We start from the raw sequence: 19614 nt of genomic DNA, 5'->3' as shown, positions 1-19614 counted from the left end.
TTGGAAGAGTCTTTAAATATCATCCAGTTCCAACACGTTCCACTAGACCAGGTTGCTCAAGGACCCATCCAAACCTGCCTTGAACACTTTCAGAGATGGGACATCTACAACTTCCCTGGGCAACATCTTCCAGCGTCTCACCACCTTCATCCTAAAGAATTTCTTCTTAATGTCCCATCTAAATCTTCCCCATCCAATTTAAAGCCATTCCTCCTCATCCTATAGCTAGTTTTGCCCACTGAATCAGCCACAGCATTTCCTGCAGGAAGTTCATTTTTATTTGGAAGCCTCCCTTCCAAGCTGAAACCAAGGTTTGCTTTGCTTAGAAGATCTGGTTGTCATGTAAAGGCAAATGATTTGTTAAGTGAGCTTTTTCCACTCTTCCACTTGCAAATTGGTGGAAGATAACTTTGTGCCACGATTTTGGATTCTGAATGGTGTTATTTGCCAGGATAGTAAGCGAGAGTAGTTGGAGTTCCCTTTTCACCCAGGGGACTGCAAGGCATCATTTTAAGTCAAGACTAGATGATAGACTAGTTTTTGACACCACTTATTACCAACCATGAAAGGCTCAAAGTCTACCTTTGTATTGGACATCTGTCTCTGCTCCTTGTCACTATCTCACTGCAGTATCTTGGGGTCTTTGATATACTCCACTCCCAAATGAGAGATACAGACATGTCAATTATTGTCTTTTCAGGCGAGTTTAGGGAATGTGAGATATAGCATGAGTCAGCAATATGCTTCAGCTGCCAGTCATGCCACAAGATGACCTTACTGACCTTTAACAGCCTCAAGTTCCACCAGAGGAGGTTTAGGTTGGATTTTTAGGCAATTTCTCTACTGAAAGAGTGGCAAAGCATAGCAACAGCCTGCCCAGGGAAATGGTGGAGTCTCCAACCCTGGAGAGGTTTTACCTGTTGAAAAAACAGGTAGACTTGGCACTCTGGGACATGTTTTAGTAGTGGTATTGGGCTGATGGTTGGACTTGATCTTGGAGGTGTTTCCCAACCTTAATGAATCTGTGATTCTACTAGAGGATTGAAGACCATCTGCAGGGTGATGGATACATATTTTGGGGTTTAGACTTACTCTCAGTAAAGGCACTGGTTGGGTAGAGTGAGATAGGGCATGGAGAAAGGTCAGTCTCTGCAAGTCCCATCAGGGGCTTGTGGCCATCCCAACTTCTCTGACAGAATTTGAGAGGAGTGGGGACCATGATCTGACCTGTCCATCAACTCATGGTATTCCTGTGGCCATGGGAACGTTGCAATGCTTTCTGCACCATGCTGAGACGGAAACACCTCTCTGCATGTTTGTAGAAACCGAGCTTTCTCCCCACACGCATGTCAAAGACACATCAGTGAAAAGCAACACAGAGAAGTGAATGGCATGTCTCAGCGTGGCTGGGAAATGGAACCAGCTAAAATTCTCCCACAACGGTCACTCAGTCCCACCCATGCACTACCACATTAGCAGAGCTCTAGGTGTTCACAGTCCTTACTACATCCACTCTTTGTGCTCTCCCGGTTACCTCTGCAGCCTTTGGGAGCCAATGTGACCATCCTTCATGCCATCAGGTGCTATACAAAATCCCAAAATAGAGCTGCAGACAAATGTTGCCAGATGTGGAGAGCTGCTGGTGAGCTCCCAGCCCAAAGTTTGTGGAGATTTCATTTTTTTTAAAGTAATTTTTTTAATTAAAGAATGGTGGCCAAAATGAATGTACCTCGTTCCACAGTGTTTCTGCTTCTGATTAATGGTTGGGTTTTTGTTGTTTTTTTTTTTTAAATTAGCTTCACAAAAAAACCCCAACCTAATAGCAGCTCTCCTGGCATTTATTTTTTTTTTCCCCAGTGGGAAAGAACTGTTGGAGAAATTAGTAACTCAGAAAAGCATGAGAATTTCCTTTTGTGAATTTACAGGTTTTCACATCTAAAAATGTTTGCTTATTTTTGGTGATTGAGGGTGTGGAAAATTGTTTCCTCAACTTTATTCACGTCGGAAAAAAAAGAAGTTTTCTAAAACAAGTTCTTTTTAAAGCAACTAGAAATCAAAATGGAACAAAAAGAAATGTAAGGCAGAGCAAATTATTTTCTGTGTGCTTGAAGTGTTTTAGCAAAAAAGTAGTCTATCTTAACTACTGATAAGATTTGAGTGAAAATATTTGATGTAGAAATCTTCAAGCAAACCTTTGCTGAAGAGATGAACAGGCACCAGGACAGTGAGCTCTGCGTAGCATCCAGCTCTGAATGTGTGTGGGACAGATGTGCAGGTCTTAGAGATGCTGCATGCTTATATAGGACCTCTAAAACGTGCTGTGTGCCCCGTGCAGCAGGATGACAGAAGGTAATTTTAGTAACCTTCAGAGTGGCAGTTAAGGAGACATTTGGGCCAATGAAACCTGGATGCAAGTACAGATGTTGTCACAGCAATAGGTTAAGGGGAGTTCTTCTGAAGTTCCCACCACAGGGTCCTGCTCCAGCAGCACTTCTGGTGGCATTTGGACAACATCTTGGTGACAGAGAGGAGAGGATGTGACTAAATGTGCTATCACTCTCCCATCTTCAAAGAAGGCTGGTGAATACACCCTACAGGAGTAATCCATCAAGCTGAATCTGGAACTCCAGGGGGTCCCAGGTCCTGTAGAGGTGGATACTAGACATTGCTGACCACAGGGTTTGAAGGCCTGCCTTGCACCTGTGTTTGTCTTCTTATGAGTGCCTAGGGTGGGCTAAAGCAAACAAATTTGACCAAATGGATGCACTTCTTTTGTTGCAGCAGATCTGAAAGTAAGATGGAGGTATGTGGGCTAAGCCGAGCGCAGCAAGCTTAGGCTTATTGCCCATCTCGGGTTTAGGGTGTCCTGCACCATGGGCACACCACCTCTACTGCGGTTGGCTGGTTTCCGTTACCCAAAGAAAAGAGCTCAAAAGTTGTTTCTGACATGAACACAGCAATGTCTTCTGCAACAGAGGTGTGGATGGCACAGCCAAAAAGCCTTGGGCTGGCATAGGGGAGAAACAAGACAGGATCTAGCAGAAAAGCAGAAGTGTCATTTCATTATTTGCCTCGCCCCCATAAAACAGTGCCATGGAAAACAGGTTAAGACCCAAGCAAGCCAATAGTATTTCACCGTGAGGGCAGATCCAAAAAAAAACCCACAAACCCAGTAAAATCACAAAACGAGCTCCCTTTCCACTCACATTACAAGGTGGGCCCCAAAAAGTGTGTTCATAGTTCACTAAGATTAGATATTTCACTTCATTTTAAAATTTCAGAATGTATTTTTTAAGAAAACACATTTTAAAAGGGAATAGCCTTAAAGAAAATCAACCCCAAATTACTCTGAAAACGCAGACATAACCAGTTATGAAGGCTTTTCGATAATGAATTTCTCTAGGCATGTCCTCCTCTTCTAGAAAGAACAGCTGAAATCAACTCACATTGAGTACAATAAATTAAGTATTTCAGATTTGCATTTTACATCAGTGAGGAATAAAAAAGTCCACTAGACAAAGAATTCCCCCAATTCTAGGCACATCCCAGATGCATTAAATTCTTTTTCATCAATAAAATAGCTCTACAGTACATTTTCTGACCTGGCACCTTTGGATTGTTTTGCAAGACACAAAACCAGAGAATCAGAATCATAGAATCATAAAGGCTGGAAAAGACCTTTAACATCATCAAGTCCAACTGTCAGCCCAACATCACTGTGCCTACTAAACCACATCCCAAAGCGACACAGCCACATGTTTTTCATGTTTTTTGAACACCACTGCCCTGGGCAGCCCGTTCCAAAACTTCACCACTTCCCGTAAAGAAATTTTTCCTAATATCCAATCTAAACCTCCCCTGGCACAACTTGAGGCCATTTCCTCTCATCCTATCACTTGTTACTTGAGAGAAATTACTGAAGATCTTGATGAGATCAGCTACCTAAACAGGAATGGAGATTTGCTACAAAAGCATTTTCTACTGTGCCTGTTTTCTACTTTTTTCTGGGTTTCAGTCAAGTTCTTTTTTATCTTTTTTTTTTTTTTAATTTATGTATTTTTAAATGCTTAGAGGCTGTGCTGCTAGGAGGTGGTTAGAAGACAGCTACGAATAAGTGTGATGTGCTATAAACAGCACTGACCATGCAGAAGGTCTGTCTCAGAGGTAGAAGAGTATGGCCACTGTGACCAAAGTCTTCGTGAAGACTCCTTCCTGCAAGTGGGAGGGCAGTGAGACCTCCTGCAATGATACACAGTGTTGGGTCTCCACCTAACATCAAGAAGACTTTCATAGCTGAAAGCTGCTGCTCAGCAGGACCAGTCTGTGTGAGGAGGAATTACAGCAGTGCAGAAAGTCTCCACAAAGAGCTGGAGATCCTGGAGCAGCAAACATCATGGGCTTTAATGCGGAGTGAAGTAGATGCCTGGATCACATGTTGCAGCCTTACTGGAGAACTGGGAATATCCTACGGGCAATGTTCAGATGCCATCCAGTCCTGGTCCTTGTTGGATTAAGTTACCAGCTTGCATTTCTGCTTGTATAAAGCCCCCGGGAGCAGTCGGGATCTCCAGCTAATGTTGGTGAGGTGCTAACATTGGTGCTGTGCTACTGCAGGTCCCAGTCTTGAGCACAGCCAGTGTGGCCAAAGTGTTCTTGGCAGTGCCCATCCCTTGCCAGCCCTGAGAAGCCAGAGGAAAAATCCAGAACCTCCATGCTCCTGTGATTTACCCCTCAGTGACTGCAGGGTATGCATTGAAGAAATGGGATCAGAAATCACCAGCTTATTTTGGGATCTCTTACTTGCTGCAGTCAAAATCCTAGCAAGTGTGCCATTTCCTTTGCAACTTAAGTCTGCTCTGGACCTACGTCCTTCATTAGGCCATGCTCTGCAGGTGAACCTGGCCCAAGCCAATGAACCCAGCAAAAAACCCGGCTGTTCCTGGCCTTTCTGAAGACCTCGACACCCCATGGAAGAAAGCTGCATGCAAAGCTGGAGGGAGGGAGCACACAGAATGACTCTGTTTAAAGAGAAGCAAAATGTTTTTTGACAGAGGGGAAAAAAAAATAAGTAATAAAAGCTTCTCGCTCTTTCCAGAAGTAGAAAACAGCCACCTGTTGCCAGAGTGGTCATTCATTAACCAAAACATCTGTTTAGAGGAAAAATGGCTGTAACTGAGCGTTGCACCCTGCTGGAACATGGCAGATGCTCGGCTGAGTCGCAAGAAGCTATGAACCATGAAGCAAAGCCAGGGTTTGAGGTCCTGGGGGCAGGGGAAGAGCAGGAGGGCAGGCTGCTTATCCTGAGTCCCTAAAACATGTTTTCCTCGTGAGCAGGGTGGGACATTTGCTAGAGATGGCTAGGAAGGTAGGATGCACTAGTGGGAGGAACGAGGAGGATGGGGCCAGGAGAAGCAGGCACATCTTTGGGTACCTGCAGCACCGCTGAGGTTCTTCAGGTGTGAGAGGTTTTATCATGAAACTGCATTGCTTGAAATCAATTTCTACACTGGCTAGAATTCTAACCCAAATTTCAACTTAAATTTATCTGCTACCCAATGTGGATGAGGGCCAGGCTTCTGGATGCAAGTTGGAGCACAGCAGCCAGAAATCCTCTCCAGAGGCCACCCCTAACTGAAGTCTAAGACCCATTGAAGTGGGCACCTTCCATGCTTACTTGGCCAAAACCCATGATGTTCTGTTTTACAGTGCTTTCTGGGCACACCACAGTATCTGCAGGGATGTGTGGAAGTCCTGACTCTCATAGCCCTGGGGACATGAGGAAATGGATAAGGTGTCCCTCCACATCTCTATGTGAGGTCACCCATTTTTCTGTCATGGGAAAAGCCATTCCCGAAGGCCCTGAATCCAAGAGGCTGTCTTTTCCTAGCAAGGGGAATGCTGTTCAAGCATTTATTGGGACCTGCTAACCATGTTCCAAGAAGAGCAATGAAGCTGGCAGCAGGCTGGTGCTCAGGCACTCGATGCTGTCAGAGGCTCTCTTCTTGGATCAGGTCTTAGCGGGAAAGATGCTCCCTTCTACCATGCTCAAATGAGGCAAAGGTCTGTAGGGAAAGATGTACATTTCCAGTTTCCCACCTGAATACCTCCAGCCACTTGGAAAGCCATGCCAGAAATAGCTACTGGATTTAGAGCCCCTCCCCTACTCATCCCCATAGCTGTGTTCAGCTCCAGCCAGCCTTCCCCACACATACACCCTCTCTTCTCCACCAAGCCCAGGGGGGAACAGGGGAGAATGGGAGTAGCAGGGTGTGCATGCCTGGCATTTACTTGTCCTCCTCTCCTTTTCCAAAGGGTAAACCAAGGGAAGAGCACCCCTGCAAACCACCCTGTGCAGCTGAATCTTATTGGCTGCTGTGCAATGCCCTATGATGTTTCTACCCCACAGATCTAGGGGAAGGGAAACAAGGTGAGGGGGTGAGGAGGGCATCACATGAAGGAGGGATGGGAGAACAAGAAGACAGAGAAAAACCTGCTAGGTTTCTCCCCACCCTCAGGGGAATGTGGACAGGGTGGAATGTTCCCTACTTGCCTGCTTCCTATGTGGCTGCTCCTGGAAACACGATCCGAAGAAGGACGAACCACTGGTCTGACCCATGACAGATGCTCCATGGGGCCGAGGACCCTTGCAGAATTTCTCTGTTAGAGACCTCTGGCTCCCACCACATCCACACCATCCATGGGACCGACAGCTTTGAACATTTCACTCCCAGATTGCAGGAGCAGCCTGATTTTGCAAATGCTTTTAATGGACTTTCTTTTTTTAATCAGGCCTTTGTGTCAGAACCGATTCTTTTCTTTCCCCCAAGGATTCCTTGCTCTATTTTAAATATAAAAATGTTCATCTGAGAGGGGGTGGGAGCTGCACTTCCCAGACAACCTGGCCAATGAAAATAGCAGTGGGGAAGGCAAGAAACCCAAAGAGAATCCAGACACAAAACCCAGCAAAACCCACAGAGTGTTAACAGCTGTCATTAAAAACAGCTACACTGGCTGTGAATGGTTGTGTTTCCACTATACAAACCACTAAATTTTAGGAAACAGCTGAACAAACTGGCTTTGCAATGATCTTTCCTTTCTGTGATTAGAAAAAGACTTTTTTCAGATGAAATGTATCTTGTTCCAGTGAGCCCCAACCCTCTACGAACCCACTCAATTGTAGCAGAATCGTCTAACAGGGGGAGACCTGGGCAGGGACCTGCGAGTGACTCTGAGGAAGTGACTTTCTCATTCTGCCACAACATGTTCAGTAGAGAGACTGAAATGCCTCTGTCTTAGGAGATGATAAACATTGTATAAGAAGAAGGATTTGTTTCTACAGAATCCTGGGGTTTCCTGTAGGGTGCATAAAAAGCTGGTTTCTCCAGGGTGTTTTCAATGTATTTGCTTAAGTTGTTGCAAACATGAGGCCTCAAAAAAACCACTGTGTAAATCTCTGTGGGTAATTGAATGACATCATTTTTGTGTCATTCTGGTCAGCAGGAGAGAAGGGACTTGTGGTCTTAGTGACCTCGAGGCTGGAATCATCTCACATAGTTTGCATTTTAGCTGTTCTCACTGAGAAGGACAAACACAAGCTGACATCTGAGTGTGATGCACAACCTAAAGGTCAGCCACACACTGGTGAGGTTATTTACAGGGGGAAAGGTTTCACAGAGCAGATCTAAGCTGAGGTCAAGACAGGACCTTTATTAGCTGTAACACCCAAGGACAAGACGAGGCTGGATGAGGACATCATGCTCTGTGAGATGGGAGCAGCTGCTCAAGGACATATGTGCCTGATGACCCCGCACTGCTTGTCAGGCTGTGAAATGCCCTCCCTGGTAAGCCCCACCAGACGGGTGGCATGGAAATCAGCCTTGGCTCTGCGACTGCTCTGTGCTTCTGACAAAGGAAGAAAATCCTGTGGAGGGCTGCAAGGCTGTCCAGGTCATAAGCAGGGTCTGCAAGTGCTTGGATTTCAAGCAATGCCTCTTACCCTTGTCACTGTACGTGGGTGATTCTGAAGACAACCAGGACAGACACCCATCCCATCAGCCCTCAACCAGTGTGCTGCAGAGTCAGGCCTGCCATTTGCATACCAAAGAGATACAGAAATGAGGAAGCCCTCGCGGATTCATCAAATTTCTCCCTCGCCAGTTTGCATTTTGCTGGTGCAATTCTCCTCCAGCTAAGGGCAGGGTAAACAGTGGACAGGTGGAGACACCAGGTTGGGGGTGGGGGGAGAAGGAGAGGACAGTTTCAGGGTTAGATGGAGCATTTTGAGCTTTAGGGTAGGGCCTCATCTTTTGGCAGAGAGTGCGTCTGAGGTACCTGACTGCTCTTTGCTAAGCAAGCTTCACTTCCTATTGCTATGAAAAGGGAAGTTACTTTTTCAGAAAGCTGCTTGTCAGCCAGCACTGAGGTAGGAAGGAGGAGCAACCACGAAGTGCAGAAAAGGTTTAGAAATAAGCTAGTGACTGCCAAGTCATCCTGGGAAACAGGGCGATAGCGTGGCAGCTCCAGACAGAAACCTGCTTCTGATTTGAGACACGTTCGTGATGCTGACAGTGGGGAAACCCACCAGCTGCAGCCAGGCTGCTACAAAAGACAGATATGGCCATGGTTCAAGCAGCTCAGAAGTAAGAACTAAAAATAAAAATGATTAGATATGGTGTGGTCTGCCTATTGTATCACAGGGAGGTTTTTTGGTATCTAAGATATCCTGGCTGTGCCTCTGCATGTCACCTGGGGCACATGCCTTCACCCCTGCACCTCTTTTGTTTCCTCCAGGCTGATCATCACATGGCTATGAGATGAGACCCAGAGTCAAGAAGCCCAGGTAGTGAGTGCCCTTCTGCAATTTGCTTACTCAGTAATCATGAAACAACAGCCCAGGTTTGCTCTTTGAAAGCAGATGAAAGGGGGGCACTGAGAAAGCATGTGAAAAAGGGCACTAAAAGGAGAGAAAGTCTCTCATGTGGATCCTGGGTCACTCCAGATTGCCTCCATCTGCCCCCGCTTCCCTGACCTGAAAGCACAGACTGTAATCTCGTGGAGCTGAATAGGTTCTATTTGGCAATGGTTTCCACCCTGTTTTCATACATCAGTTCCCAGATGTTCTTCTGTATCTTTGCAGACCTCTACACAAACGTGCAATCCTGAGGCTGGTTTGTCTCTGCTACCTCTTACCCTTACAAGCTGTGCGTGGAGACCAGAGGTCCAGGGCATTTATCTCCTGGTCTCTTAGGCTTGATGATATAAAAGACCTCTAGGACCTACCACTCCATGGGACATAAAAAGGGACCAGAAAATGTGGCATCCTCCCTCCAGATATCCCCTGGCCCATTAGGATGATCCCATAGCCACAGTCCTATACCAGTAGCCCAGTGCACAGCCTCCTTCTCCAGCAGCACACACTCCCACTGCATTTTATCCAGTACAAACTGAACCAAAAGTATTCTTGTTAAGGTGTCTGCTGCAGAGGTGATTCCAACTTTGATCTGAAGCCTCCAAGAGGGATGAAGGCACCTTTACTATTCCAAGCTTCTTTCCTATACTGTTGCCGTGAACGCTGGGCTGCTCATTCCCTCCAGATGTTGTTTTCATGGTCCAGCCATGTTTTTCTCTTCCCTGTCAAGAACGAGCAGCCTAGTTTGCCATCTGAACCTCCCTGTTTCCTTTCCTCTTGCAGATTAAAAGCTTATTTAATACAACGTACTGTTCCTCGTGGAAGATATGGATGCACTATAACCAGCACATCATCCTCCGTTTTGAGCACTTAGACCTTCTGAGCTCTCTGAGGCAGCATCTTGGCTCATAAAATAGGGAATAGTAAGGCTGCATCTAAACCCCTCACAGTCCCCATTCTGTGCTAGTTCCCGTACTGTGTTTGGGAAGATCTAGCCTGATTGCTCAGGTTGCACTGCCTGCCTGTTGAGTCTTTGCTTTTCAACACACCCCATTTTCAACATGTCCCATGTTTTGGACAACATTCGGACAGAGTTGCCTTGTATAACCCTAGATACCAGCCCACTCCGAGCACAGGGTGGCGATAGGCTCCCTCTTGTTTCACTATTGTTATTAATTGCTGAATCTTGTGGGCGTTGCAGGGCTATCTCGAAGGAATGGGATGAAAATGCAGCAGTGGTTTTGGCTAATGGTAACCAATGGATATTCTGCTGGTAAGAATCACAAACAAATTTTGTCTGGCTCCAGTTAGAAAAAACATTTTTTGGGAGGAGAAAGTGACATTTTTTTCTTCTTCTAATACATAAATAAGAGAACTCATGAAAAGAAATGTGAATATCTTAAATCAGATATCATTCTGGTGACCTCATGGAAGTGTGAATTTCCACTGTCTGGAATCGTTACAACGGCTTGCAGAAAATAGCCACTGGAGAAGGAGGATCCCCGAGGCAGAATCAGCCCTTACAAGACCTTGCTAGAGGAGCATGTGGTCCTTGCCTCTCAAAGCCTGCCTATGCTGGATATGAGGGTGCTGATTCTTCTTTTCTCTCTAAACCAGTCTTCCCTACCAGGCTTCCTCTACACTGCTCACATGATGCCTAATCATGGCCACGTGCAGCGGTCAAGCCCCTGCCTCAATATTATTCTCAGTTTGATGTTAGTAAGCAAAAAAAAAACCCAGCTGAACACACACCAATCTTTAATCCCTGATTCAGAATTAGAAGATAAGCTTGACTTGCAGGATTAAAGGAACTTTCAAACTTCCCAGTGGTGCCCTGAAGAACATAGAAATGAGGTAGAAGGAAGCCAAACCTCGCAGCCAGCTCTATTGCACAAGTCATTATTTATGGCACAGAAGTGATGGGGTTGATCTCCCAAGTTACCTCACCTTTCATCTGGTCTAATTCTATTACATTCGAAACAGAAGAGATCTTATTTCTTGCTTTGCCAGTGTCTATACTCACTGAAATCAGCAGGACAGTTTAACGTCCTTGAGGTACTGCACTTAAAACAATTAGGATTTCTTCCCACTTGGCTACAAGCTCTCTTGTAAAGAGTTCCATGGTCTCATAGAATCACACAATGGTTGGGGTTGGAAGGGACCTCTGGAGATTGTCCAGTTCGATTCACCTGCTAAAATATGGTCATATACTGCCAGTGGCACAGGAACATAACCAGGCGGGTTTTGAGTATCTCCAGAGAAAGCAACTTGACTTCCTCCCTGGGCAGCCTGTTCCAGTGCATTATCACCCTCACAGGGAAGAAATTTTTCCTTCTGTTCAGGTGGAACTTCCCTGTGTGCAAGTTTGTGCCCATTGCCCCTTGTCCTGTTGCTCTGCACCACTGAAAATAGTCTGGCCTCATCCTCTTGATACTTGCCATTTAGATATTGATAAGCATTGGTAAGACCCCAGCTCAGTCTTCTCTTTTCCAGCCTAAACAGACCCAGGTCTCTCAGCCTTTCCACACAGAAGAGGTGTTCCAGTCCCCTCATCATCTTCATGGCCCTCCACTGGACTATCTCCAGCAATTTCTTGTCTCAATTCCCTTCTGTGCACAGTTGTTATTCATTGGCAGCCTATGCAGAAACTTTTACAACAGAATGCTTTTTCCCACTTTTCCACCAAAATTTCCAGGGAAGAAAAGCATTCCATGGGAAACTACAATCCTTAAAAAGGTTCTGTCACAAAAGTACCATGTATATTGGCGTCTTTCACTGGAAAAAAGAATAATTCCCCATAAAGTTTGCTATATTAATGTCTCAAGCAGCTGTGGTCTTCTTGTGCTTCTAAAATGGTGAAGGCCAAATATGTAAGAGACAGCCAGAAAAAACTCTCGAGATAAAAGTAAAGTCAAAGCTTTTATATAAATTTCTCCATTTGTTTATGTTTATCTTAGTTTTGCCTCATTCCATCACATATTGCAGGTGATGCCTTAATTTTTCCACAGATAAAATTTAACCAAAGACCACTTCTCAAGAACCATCTTCCCATACACATATTTTGAGATATTCTGCCTCACGTTTTCATGGTTTCAAGCTATTTATCATCAGCAGTTATTCACTTAAATGTGGATGACATCATGTCTCGAGTGCTAGGCAGTCAATTGGCTGGGCTGAAAGAAGTCCTGCAGCTCCAATGTCTGTGGCATTTTGTCAAGTTCTTTTTTCTTTCCCACTCCAGGTTTTCGTGGAGAAAAGAGGTATCATATTATGAGAACACCATGTGTGACCCGACAATCCTTCACTACCAGCCACCATGACCCAGGGAAGCACAGAGATCTGAGAAAATGGGAGACTGACCTTCTGTGTATGAGGATATACCATACATAGTAGATTGGGACCCTGGGGATTTGGGCATAGGACCAATCACCTCTTTTGCCTCTTGGCCATAAGGACCTTTAAGGAGATAGCACAAAGAGGTTTTTTTCAACCAAACTTCATCCACCAAGTGTGTTGCATATTCAGACATTGGTAAGGCACACCAGACACTCCAGAGAACTGAATAATTTTTAACTCTTCTCCCTTCATTAGCAAAGGATTAATTTCAAAACCACGTGTTTTCTATTTCTTCTCTGTCTCCTACGTGCCTGACATGCAGGACCTGAGGGCTCCTGCATGCTGCTTTTTGATCAATAACACATTTCATGCTTTCTGGAGGAGCTGAAATAATCAGTGAGATTTGATTAAATTTGGAGAATAATTTATAAAATCTGTAAATAAATAAAGAGGATGAAATGCTGGAGAGAGATTTTGGAAAGCATATTTCATTTCAGAAGCCACAAAAGAGTGGTGAAGCATTAGAATAGGCTGCCCAGAGAAGTGATGGAGTCACCACCCCTGGAGGTGTTCAAAAAATGTGTAGAGGTGGCATTTTGGGGCACGGTTTAGTAGGCACAGTGGTGTTGGTCTGACAGTCGGACTTGATGATCTTAAAGGTTTTTCCAATCTTAACAATTCTGTAATTCTATGATTCTACATATTTTGCAGGATGACAGAAATGCAGGACTATGCTCTAGAAGGTCACTAATCCGGTGGACCTACATTGTGTATGAGACACCACCTAACTTGCATTTCAAAGCTTTCAGTGATGGAAACTCCCACTGCTCTCCATCTGTTTATCCTAACCCTCCAATTCCCATAAACTTAAGATTACTTCCAAACTATCAGCACTAATTTTCTTCACTGAAAGACCTACAACTTCTTGTCCTACCCATGGTGGACAAGAAGTTTATTCCTCCCTTCATCGCAGTGGCTCCAGCAAATGAAAGAACATTACTTCTTACAAAAATTCTTCATTGATCATACTTTCTACACCTTTGCTCGACTATGTCCCTCTCCTTCAGGCATTTATAATTGGGTTTGGAAGTTTGAATAGGCAAGCCCACAATGTTTTCCAAATTAAAACTGACCAACATTAACAAAAGCAAAATTGCTCCGTAAAACCACAGAAACATTGTTCTCCCACTCAGTTGCAACATTTTCTTGGAAAAAATTATAATTAGAAAGCTATTTTTTTATTTCAACACAAGGAGCTGTTAGATTTTTTCGGTTTTAGGGACAATTTTTTTGCCTGCCAGTGAAATGGATTCCCATGGAATTAACCCTGATGTGGAGGACATACTGATGTGTGAGAAGCAAATGGCTTGTCCAGCATGAAATACTGGAACTGACTTATGCTTGTATTGCTTTTATTGTGTCTTAGCGTTTCTTTTTAATCAATAATACTGTTTATCTTGTTCTGTATGGTGATGTACTTTCTTTTGAGTTTCACAGCAATGTCTGTCTGTGCAGCTACTTTTTCCACAAGAAACAGCAGGATCCTGAAGTTGTGACTTGTTGCCAAGACATGTGCCAAGGGAGAAGTGTATCCTTTTTTATCCCCTCAGCTACTTAAAAGCTACTTCTAATTTTGCAATTTGGTGTTGATCTAACAAGAAAGCTGACTTGCACCACATGAAGTGAAGATGTGAATGGAAACTTTGGGACTGCCAAGGGCTCCAGCAGGATTTAGCTCCAGGTGTCTTGTGAAATTTTTGCCCATAATTGAACCCCGTGGGCCTGCAGGAAATGATTGACTACAGGAGAACTCACCCTCATGGAGTCAACGCTTGGTTGACTCCAAAGTCTTGTCAACCATGGAAAAGTAGCAAGGAAATTTGCTTTTTAACATAGAGAAAATGGAAAGAATGAGAGTAAGGAAGGAAGACAGATTGCCATGAATTAATAGTGTGCCCAAGTGCTCCTGCTCTGCGCAACAATGCTGTGACCCCCAAGAAATCCATGGTGACCCGTTTCTACAGCTGAACAAGATGATAAAAAACCTGTCTGCACCTAAATATGGCTTCAAGGCCTTTATGGATTCTGATGTGCCCAGAACTAAAGGTTGAAATGTCAGTCAGGACGAATGTCACAAAGCAGAAATAAAAGATCTGATAGCCTTGCTGAAACAGACACACAGTCCAAATTGTGCAAGTAGGATGCTCAGCCTGGGATAATGAGGGATTATTTAACAGGAACTGGAGAGCACACCATCTCAACTGAAAACCCAGGTTATAGAAACACCCCACCTCACCTCAAGCTGATTAAAAAGAACACAGAAAGTCATCGGAAAAATAAAGAAAAAGCAACAGCATTTTTGCAAAATTTTCAGTTAAATATGTGTCTTGGGTCATTTCTCCCCCATCAGAAAATTCAGCCTTCAACTTCTTAACCCTGAAGGAGCAGCAGTAACCATATTTTTGGCAGAACAAAGCAAGAATCAACCAGAAGTTGTTTTCACAGATTTTTCGGCATAAGTATAATGTTAATCCTGCAAGTCTGGGAGGGAGAACAGAATGTGAACAAAAATCACAAGTTCTACAGCTCTCAAATCTTCTAAATAAAAATTACTTAAACCATGACAGAATGACTAATATCAATGAGGATGCCTTTGCTCCCTGCAGCTGTGCTTTTTTTCCTCCTGAATCTCCATCTGCCTTCTTTTCTCCAGCATGTACCAGAGTAGGGACTACATGTGCATGCTCTGCGTGCAACAGGAACTTTCGCTGCTGGCAGTGTTCATACCTTGTCCTGTTTTTGCACTTTTAAAGTTCTGTAATCAATTAAATATTACAGCAGCCTGGCAAGAAAGGCAAGAAATGCCCCCATTTCACAAGCTGGGTAACTGAAGCACCTTGAAGAGCATTGGCTTGCCAGGCGTCACTAGCCACAAAGCCCTGAGCAAACACCTGAGGAAATTTGAGATGCAAATACTCAAAATGCTGCAGCTGCTTTTCTCTCCCAGAAGCGGCTCAGTCAACAAAGTGGCTTCTGAGATGTGCAGGCTAAAAGACAGAGTGCTGTGGAAATTTGGGTCTGCCCTATTTCTAACCAAGACTGAAAGTTATGGACTTAGCGTAGACTCTGCATGTGTGGGGATGGGAATGCACCAGGGCGAGAAACATTACATCTATCCTTACTATAACTCTGTTGAAGATCTCCAACTAACTAGAAACTTTGTCTACAACCACCATTAACCTGGTTTTACCAGATTGAATGGAGGAGCTGGTAAAAATTATTACCTTCAAGGAGACTATACAAACTACCTGTGTGGCAAACGAAAGCAAAGATCCTCAGCCCAAATGTGCCTCCTGGCAGAAGGAGAATTAAAGCCTCAACCCTTCTCTGCACTATACGCAGCATCCATGGGTTCAAATCAGCAAAGGTTGCTGAGTTGGAGCTTGAGCACCCAAGCTTCCACCTGCCCTTCAATACAGAATTGGGTCTACAATTTCACTTTCTCCTCTCTCTCCACGGAATTCAGCTAGAAGAAACTCATTCAACTCTTGAAGAGTTTTCATTTACTTTTTTTTTTTTTTTTAAAGAAAGATGTTGATCTGTGCCCAGGAAAGAATCCACTGGATCAGCTTCTGACTTTGAGCATCAGTCCCACCTCGGAGTGCCCCGATTTCAGCACTGAGACACGTCCAGAAGGAAAGAAGGAGATGTACCCTGCCCTGATCTGTGACAGACCATTTCCTTGAACGTCCCACTCCAGATTTTGAAGGGCTTAGTTACCATCAGTCCATAGCCAATAACCAGAGATGGACCAAATCTTTAAATGCTGTAAGTGGATACACACAATGAAGAACCAGCCAATAAACAGGTAGTGGGAATGAAGCAAAATTGCTTTTACTTACCTGGCAATTCCTTTGTTGGGATCAAATCATATCCCGTTCAATCCTAGTTGTCAACCAGAGTTAAAAAATCCCTTGTGGGGTGCGTACTTAAGAACATAAGCTCGACCTGATAAGTTTTAATCCTTAGAGCATGTAGAAAAAGAAACATTCATTCTTCTGGGTGCTGTCGGTTGACTGCTGCTAGTGGTTTCCTGTCAACAACAATTGAATGACAAATCAAACTGGTTTGTTACACTTATAGCAACTATGGGCTGGTAGTATAACCACGCTGCTCATTTAGCGCTAATATTAGAATAGTGTCTACCTTAGAAAAACTGTTACCCACAAAGGCTTGGCAGGCTATAAGAAGTACCGTCCTGCTACAATTGTTGTCCCTGATCGCTCTCATTCAGGCTGGTGTGAGCTGAAATTCATCCCCTGGAGCCACAGGTTGCAAAACTGGTCTGCAAATGGGAGGAGAAATATGGGTCTTTGAGTTTTCTAGATTGGTGCATTCACAGCAAAGAGTAGTCTGGGCCAATAGCAGGGGTGGAGATATTTATTACATGCACTTAACCTTTGGGAGAGTTTATCTCCAGTCAGGTTCTAGTCTGAACAGTTTCCCTTTTTGTAATCATCTAGGTTACGGTGCTGTAATCTTACTCACTTTCCATTTGACATTCTGTTTCTGCTTAAAATCTCATCTAAAGAAGGTGGTTACGTTCCTCCTCAGAGCTGCCTGCTTTTGGCAATGAGTACAAGGCAACTGATGCCATTTAGGGCATGAGGGGAAGACAGATACCAAAGACTGCTGACATCACGTCCTGATATCTCTTTATCATTTGTATGTAAGATCTTGTGAGATCTACCACCCCTCTATTTTGTGCAATTAGCTGCTTGCTGTATTGCAAAAAGCTTTGCGTGGGCTGAGCACCCAGTGCCCACCGGGAGCTGCTGTAAGAAAACATCAGCTCAGACCTCACTGCTCTGGGGTGTTTCAGTGCCTGTTATCCCCAGGAGTCTTTGGGCACAACTGGGTTTTCAACTGTGCTGTGAAGCCAAAACTGTGAAGTTCCATCATTCTTACTTCCACGCTCATCAGCAGGGTTTCTGACTCACCAACCCAACTGAAGGCCAGGAAGCTGGGGTGTGTCACCTTCTGATCCTGCTGGATTTTGGATAAAGCCTCTGCCACATTGAGACGGAGCAGAAAGACAAGCCAGACAAAGCTGCATCAAACAGGATAAGAGGAATCCTGCCTGAGGCTGCTTGAGCAATGGGCTGTCTATCAACTTTTTTTGAGATGAGGGCTGACAACTTTACATAACAGAAGGTTGAATCTTGGGTCTTGATCCTGCAGTTTCAGGTGCTCTGACTTGCTGAGATAATAGTCCTGAGGATTCTGTCTGGAGGATGGAGAAAACTTCCAAAGTATGAATCTCTCTGGAGCAGTGTTCATTAGGAGTGTTTTAGAAGTTTGATTTCACAGTTCATTCACTAGGCTGGAAAAACAATAAAGCAGAAGAACCTAACAAAAAACCAATGTTGCACTTGTTCTCATTTTAATGCCCCTCAAATCAGTCAGTTTTATCCAGAAACATGAAAAAATAAACTACCGAGCTGAGAAAAATGTCAAAACCAATTATTCATCTTTAATTTTTTCCCTGAGCTGAAGATTTCGTTTGCTAAGTTACCAAATGTTGAAGTGAAACTTTTTTCTGACAATCAGCGACAAATTCAGGAAATTTCACCCAGCTCTTGTCACGGGAATGAGCAGAAATGGACTCTGGCACTGATGGTGGTAACAAGGACAGGGATGCTGCAGCTCGTCTCTTCCTCATTCATTCATCTCAACTTAAAGCAAGTATCTGAGATGGCCTTTCCTTACATTTCCCTTCCTTGGCTCAGGAAACCAAGGAAACAAGTTCAGTGTAATCACAGAGTTTCTTAACTGAAGTTTGAGGAGATGGTGTCCACCAAAGATGGAATGGATCATAGAATCACAGAATGGTTGGGGAAGGGACCTTAAAGATCATCCAGTTCCAACTCTCCTGTCATGGGCAGGGACACTTTCCACTGGGTCAGGTTGCTCAGCACCCCATCCAACCTGGCATTGAACACTTCCAGGGATGGGGCATCCTCCGATTCCTTGGGCAACATGTGCCAGTGCCTCCCTACCCTCACAAGAAAAAAGTTCTTCCTAATTTCTGCTGTAACTCTCCCCTCTTTCAGATTAAAACTGTTCCCCCTCATCCTATCGCTGCACTTCCTGTGAAAGAGCCCCTTCCCAGCTTTCCTGTAGGCCCACTTGAAGTACTAGAAGGCTGCTAGATGGTCTCCCTGGAGCCTTCTGTCCTCCAGACGAAATAACCTCAACTCTTTCAGCCTGTCCTCATATGGGAGGTTCTCCAGCTCTTGCATCATCTTTGTGGCCTCCTCTGGACTTTCTCTAACACATCCATGTCCTTCCTGTGCTTAGGACTCCAGAACTGAATGCAGGACTCCAGGTGAGGTCTCATGAGAGCAGAGCAGAGGGGCAGAATCCCCTCCCTGGCCCTGCTGGTCCCACTGCTTTAGATACAGTCCAGCATATGGCTGGCTTTCTGGACCTCAAGTACACTTTGCTGGCTTATATTTAGCTTCTCATCCACAAACATCCCCACAACTCCTTTCCCTCAGGGCTACTCTCAATCCATTCTCCACCCAGCTTGTATTTGGATTTGGGATTGCCCCAACCCAAGTGCAGGATCTTGCTCTTGGCCTTCTTGAACTTCATGAGGTTCACACAGCCCCCCCTCTCCATACTGTCCAGGTTCCTCTGGATGGCATCCCTTTCCTCCAGTGTGTCAAAAGCAACACACAGCTTGGTGTCATCAGCAGTCATGCTGAGGGTGCACTTAGTCCCACTCTTGAAGATCCCTCCACTCATATTTTTCAGTGACGATGCCTTACTGTAGGGGAATTTTTGGTTCACTAGCAGTTCTGAAAAATAATTTAGCATGAAAGTGGAACTCAAGTCATTTTTCCAGCGAAATAGAGAAGTGGAAAAAACTACATATCATTTCTGAGATTTTAAATGTTTTTGCTTCTGTGGGTAGCTGCAATGAATTGTATTAGCAGGTTTATCAAAGGAAAGTCATTACAAACGAACCACTTGAAAGCTTTGGAAAAGGTTTTGATTTTGTTTGGAAATGATTTCTAGTCCTCAGAGCTTGGGAATTTTTTGGAGGTGGAAGAAAGAATAATTCACTAAGTGAATATACACACTTGCAAAGTTGGTTCTGGAGTCATCAAATTAATTTCTTTTTACCTGTGAAAAAAACAGGTGGGCTGAAAAATCCCACTGTGATTTCAGTAGGACTTCAGGCACAATTTGTTTTTTGTCTTTGATGTTGACCCACCTGGGAGAAACCCATGAAGAAAATATCACGGATAGCCTGAGGCAACACACAATGCAAAAACCATCAAAATTTTCCAGCAAAAGTTATG

General features: G+C 44.3%; 1 protein-coding gene across 1 annotated transcript in view; it reads right to left on the bottom strand.

Moving 5' to 3' along the window:
* Positions 1–16573, bottom strand: part of BLK (BLK proto-oncogene, Src family tyrosine kinase) — a 49846-nt gene extending 33273 nt beyond the window's left edge. Inside the window, exon 1 of the mRNA XM_009562566.2 lies at positions 16147–16573. The gene's annotated coding sequence lies outside the window, so the exon portion shown is untranslated. The remainder of the gene's footprint in view (positions 1–16146) is intronic.
* Between the last annotated feature and the right edge of the window lie 3041 nt (positions 16574–19614).

Source organism: Cuculus canorus, chromosome 3, assembly GCF_017976375.1.
Source record: "Cuculus canorus isolate bCucCan1 chromosome 3, bCucCan1.pri, whole genome shotgun sequence".
In the NCBI taxonomy this organism is placed as follows: Eukaryota; Metazoa; Chordata; class Aves; order Cuculiformes; family Cuculidae; genus Cuculus; species Cuculus canorus.
This window is presented reverse-complemented; position numbering and strand designations above follow the sequence as displayed.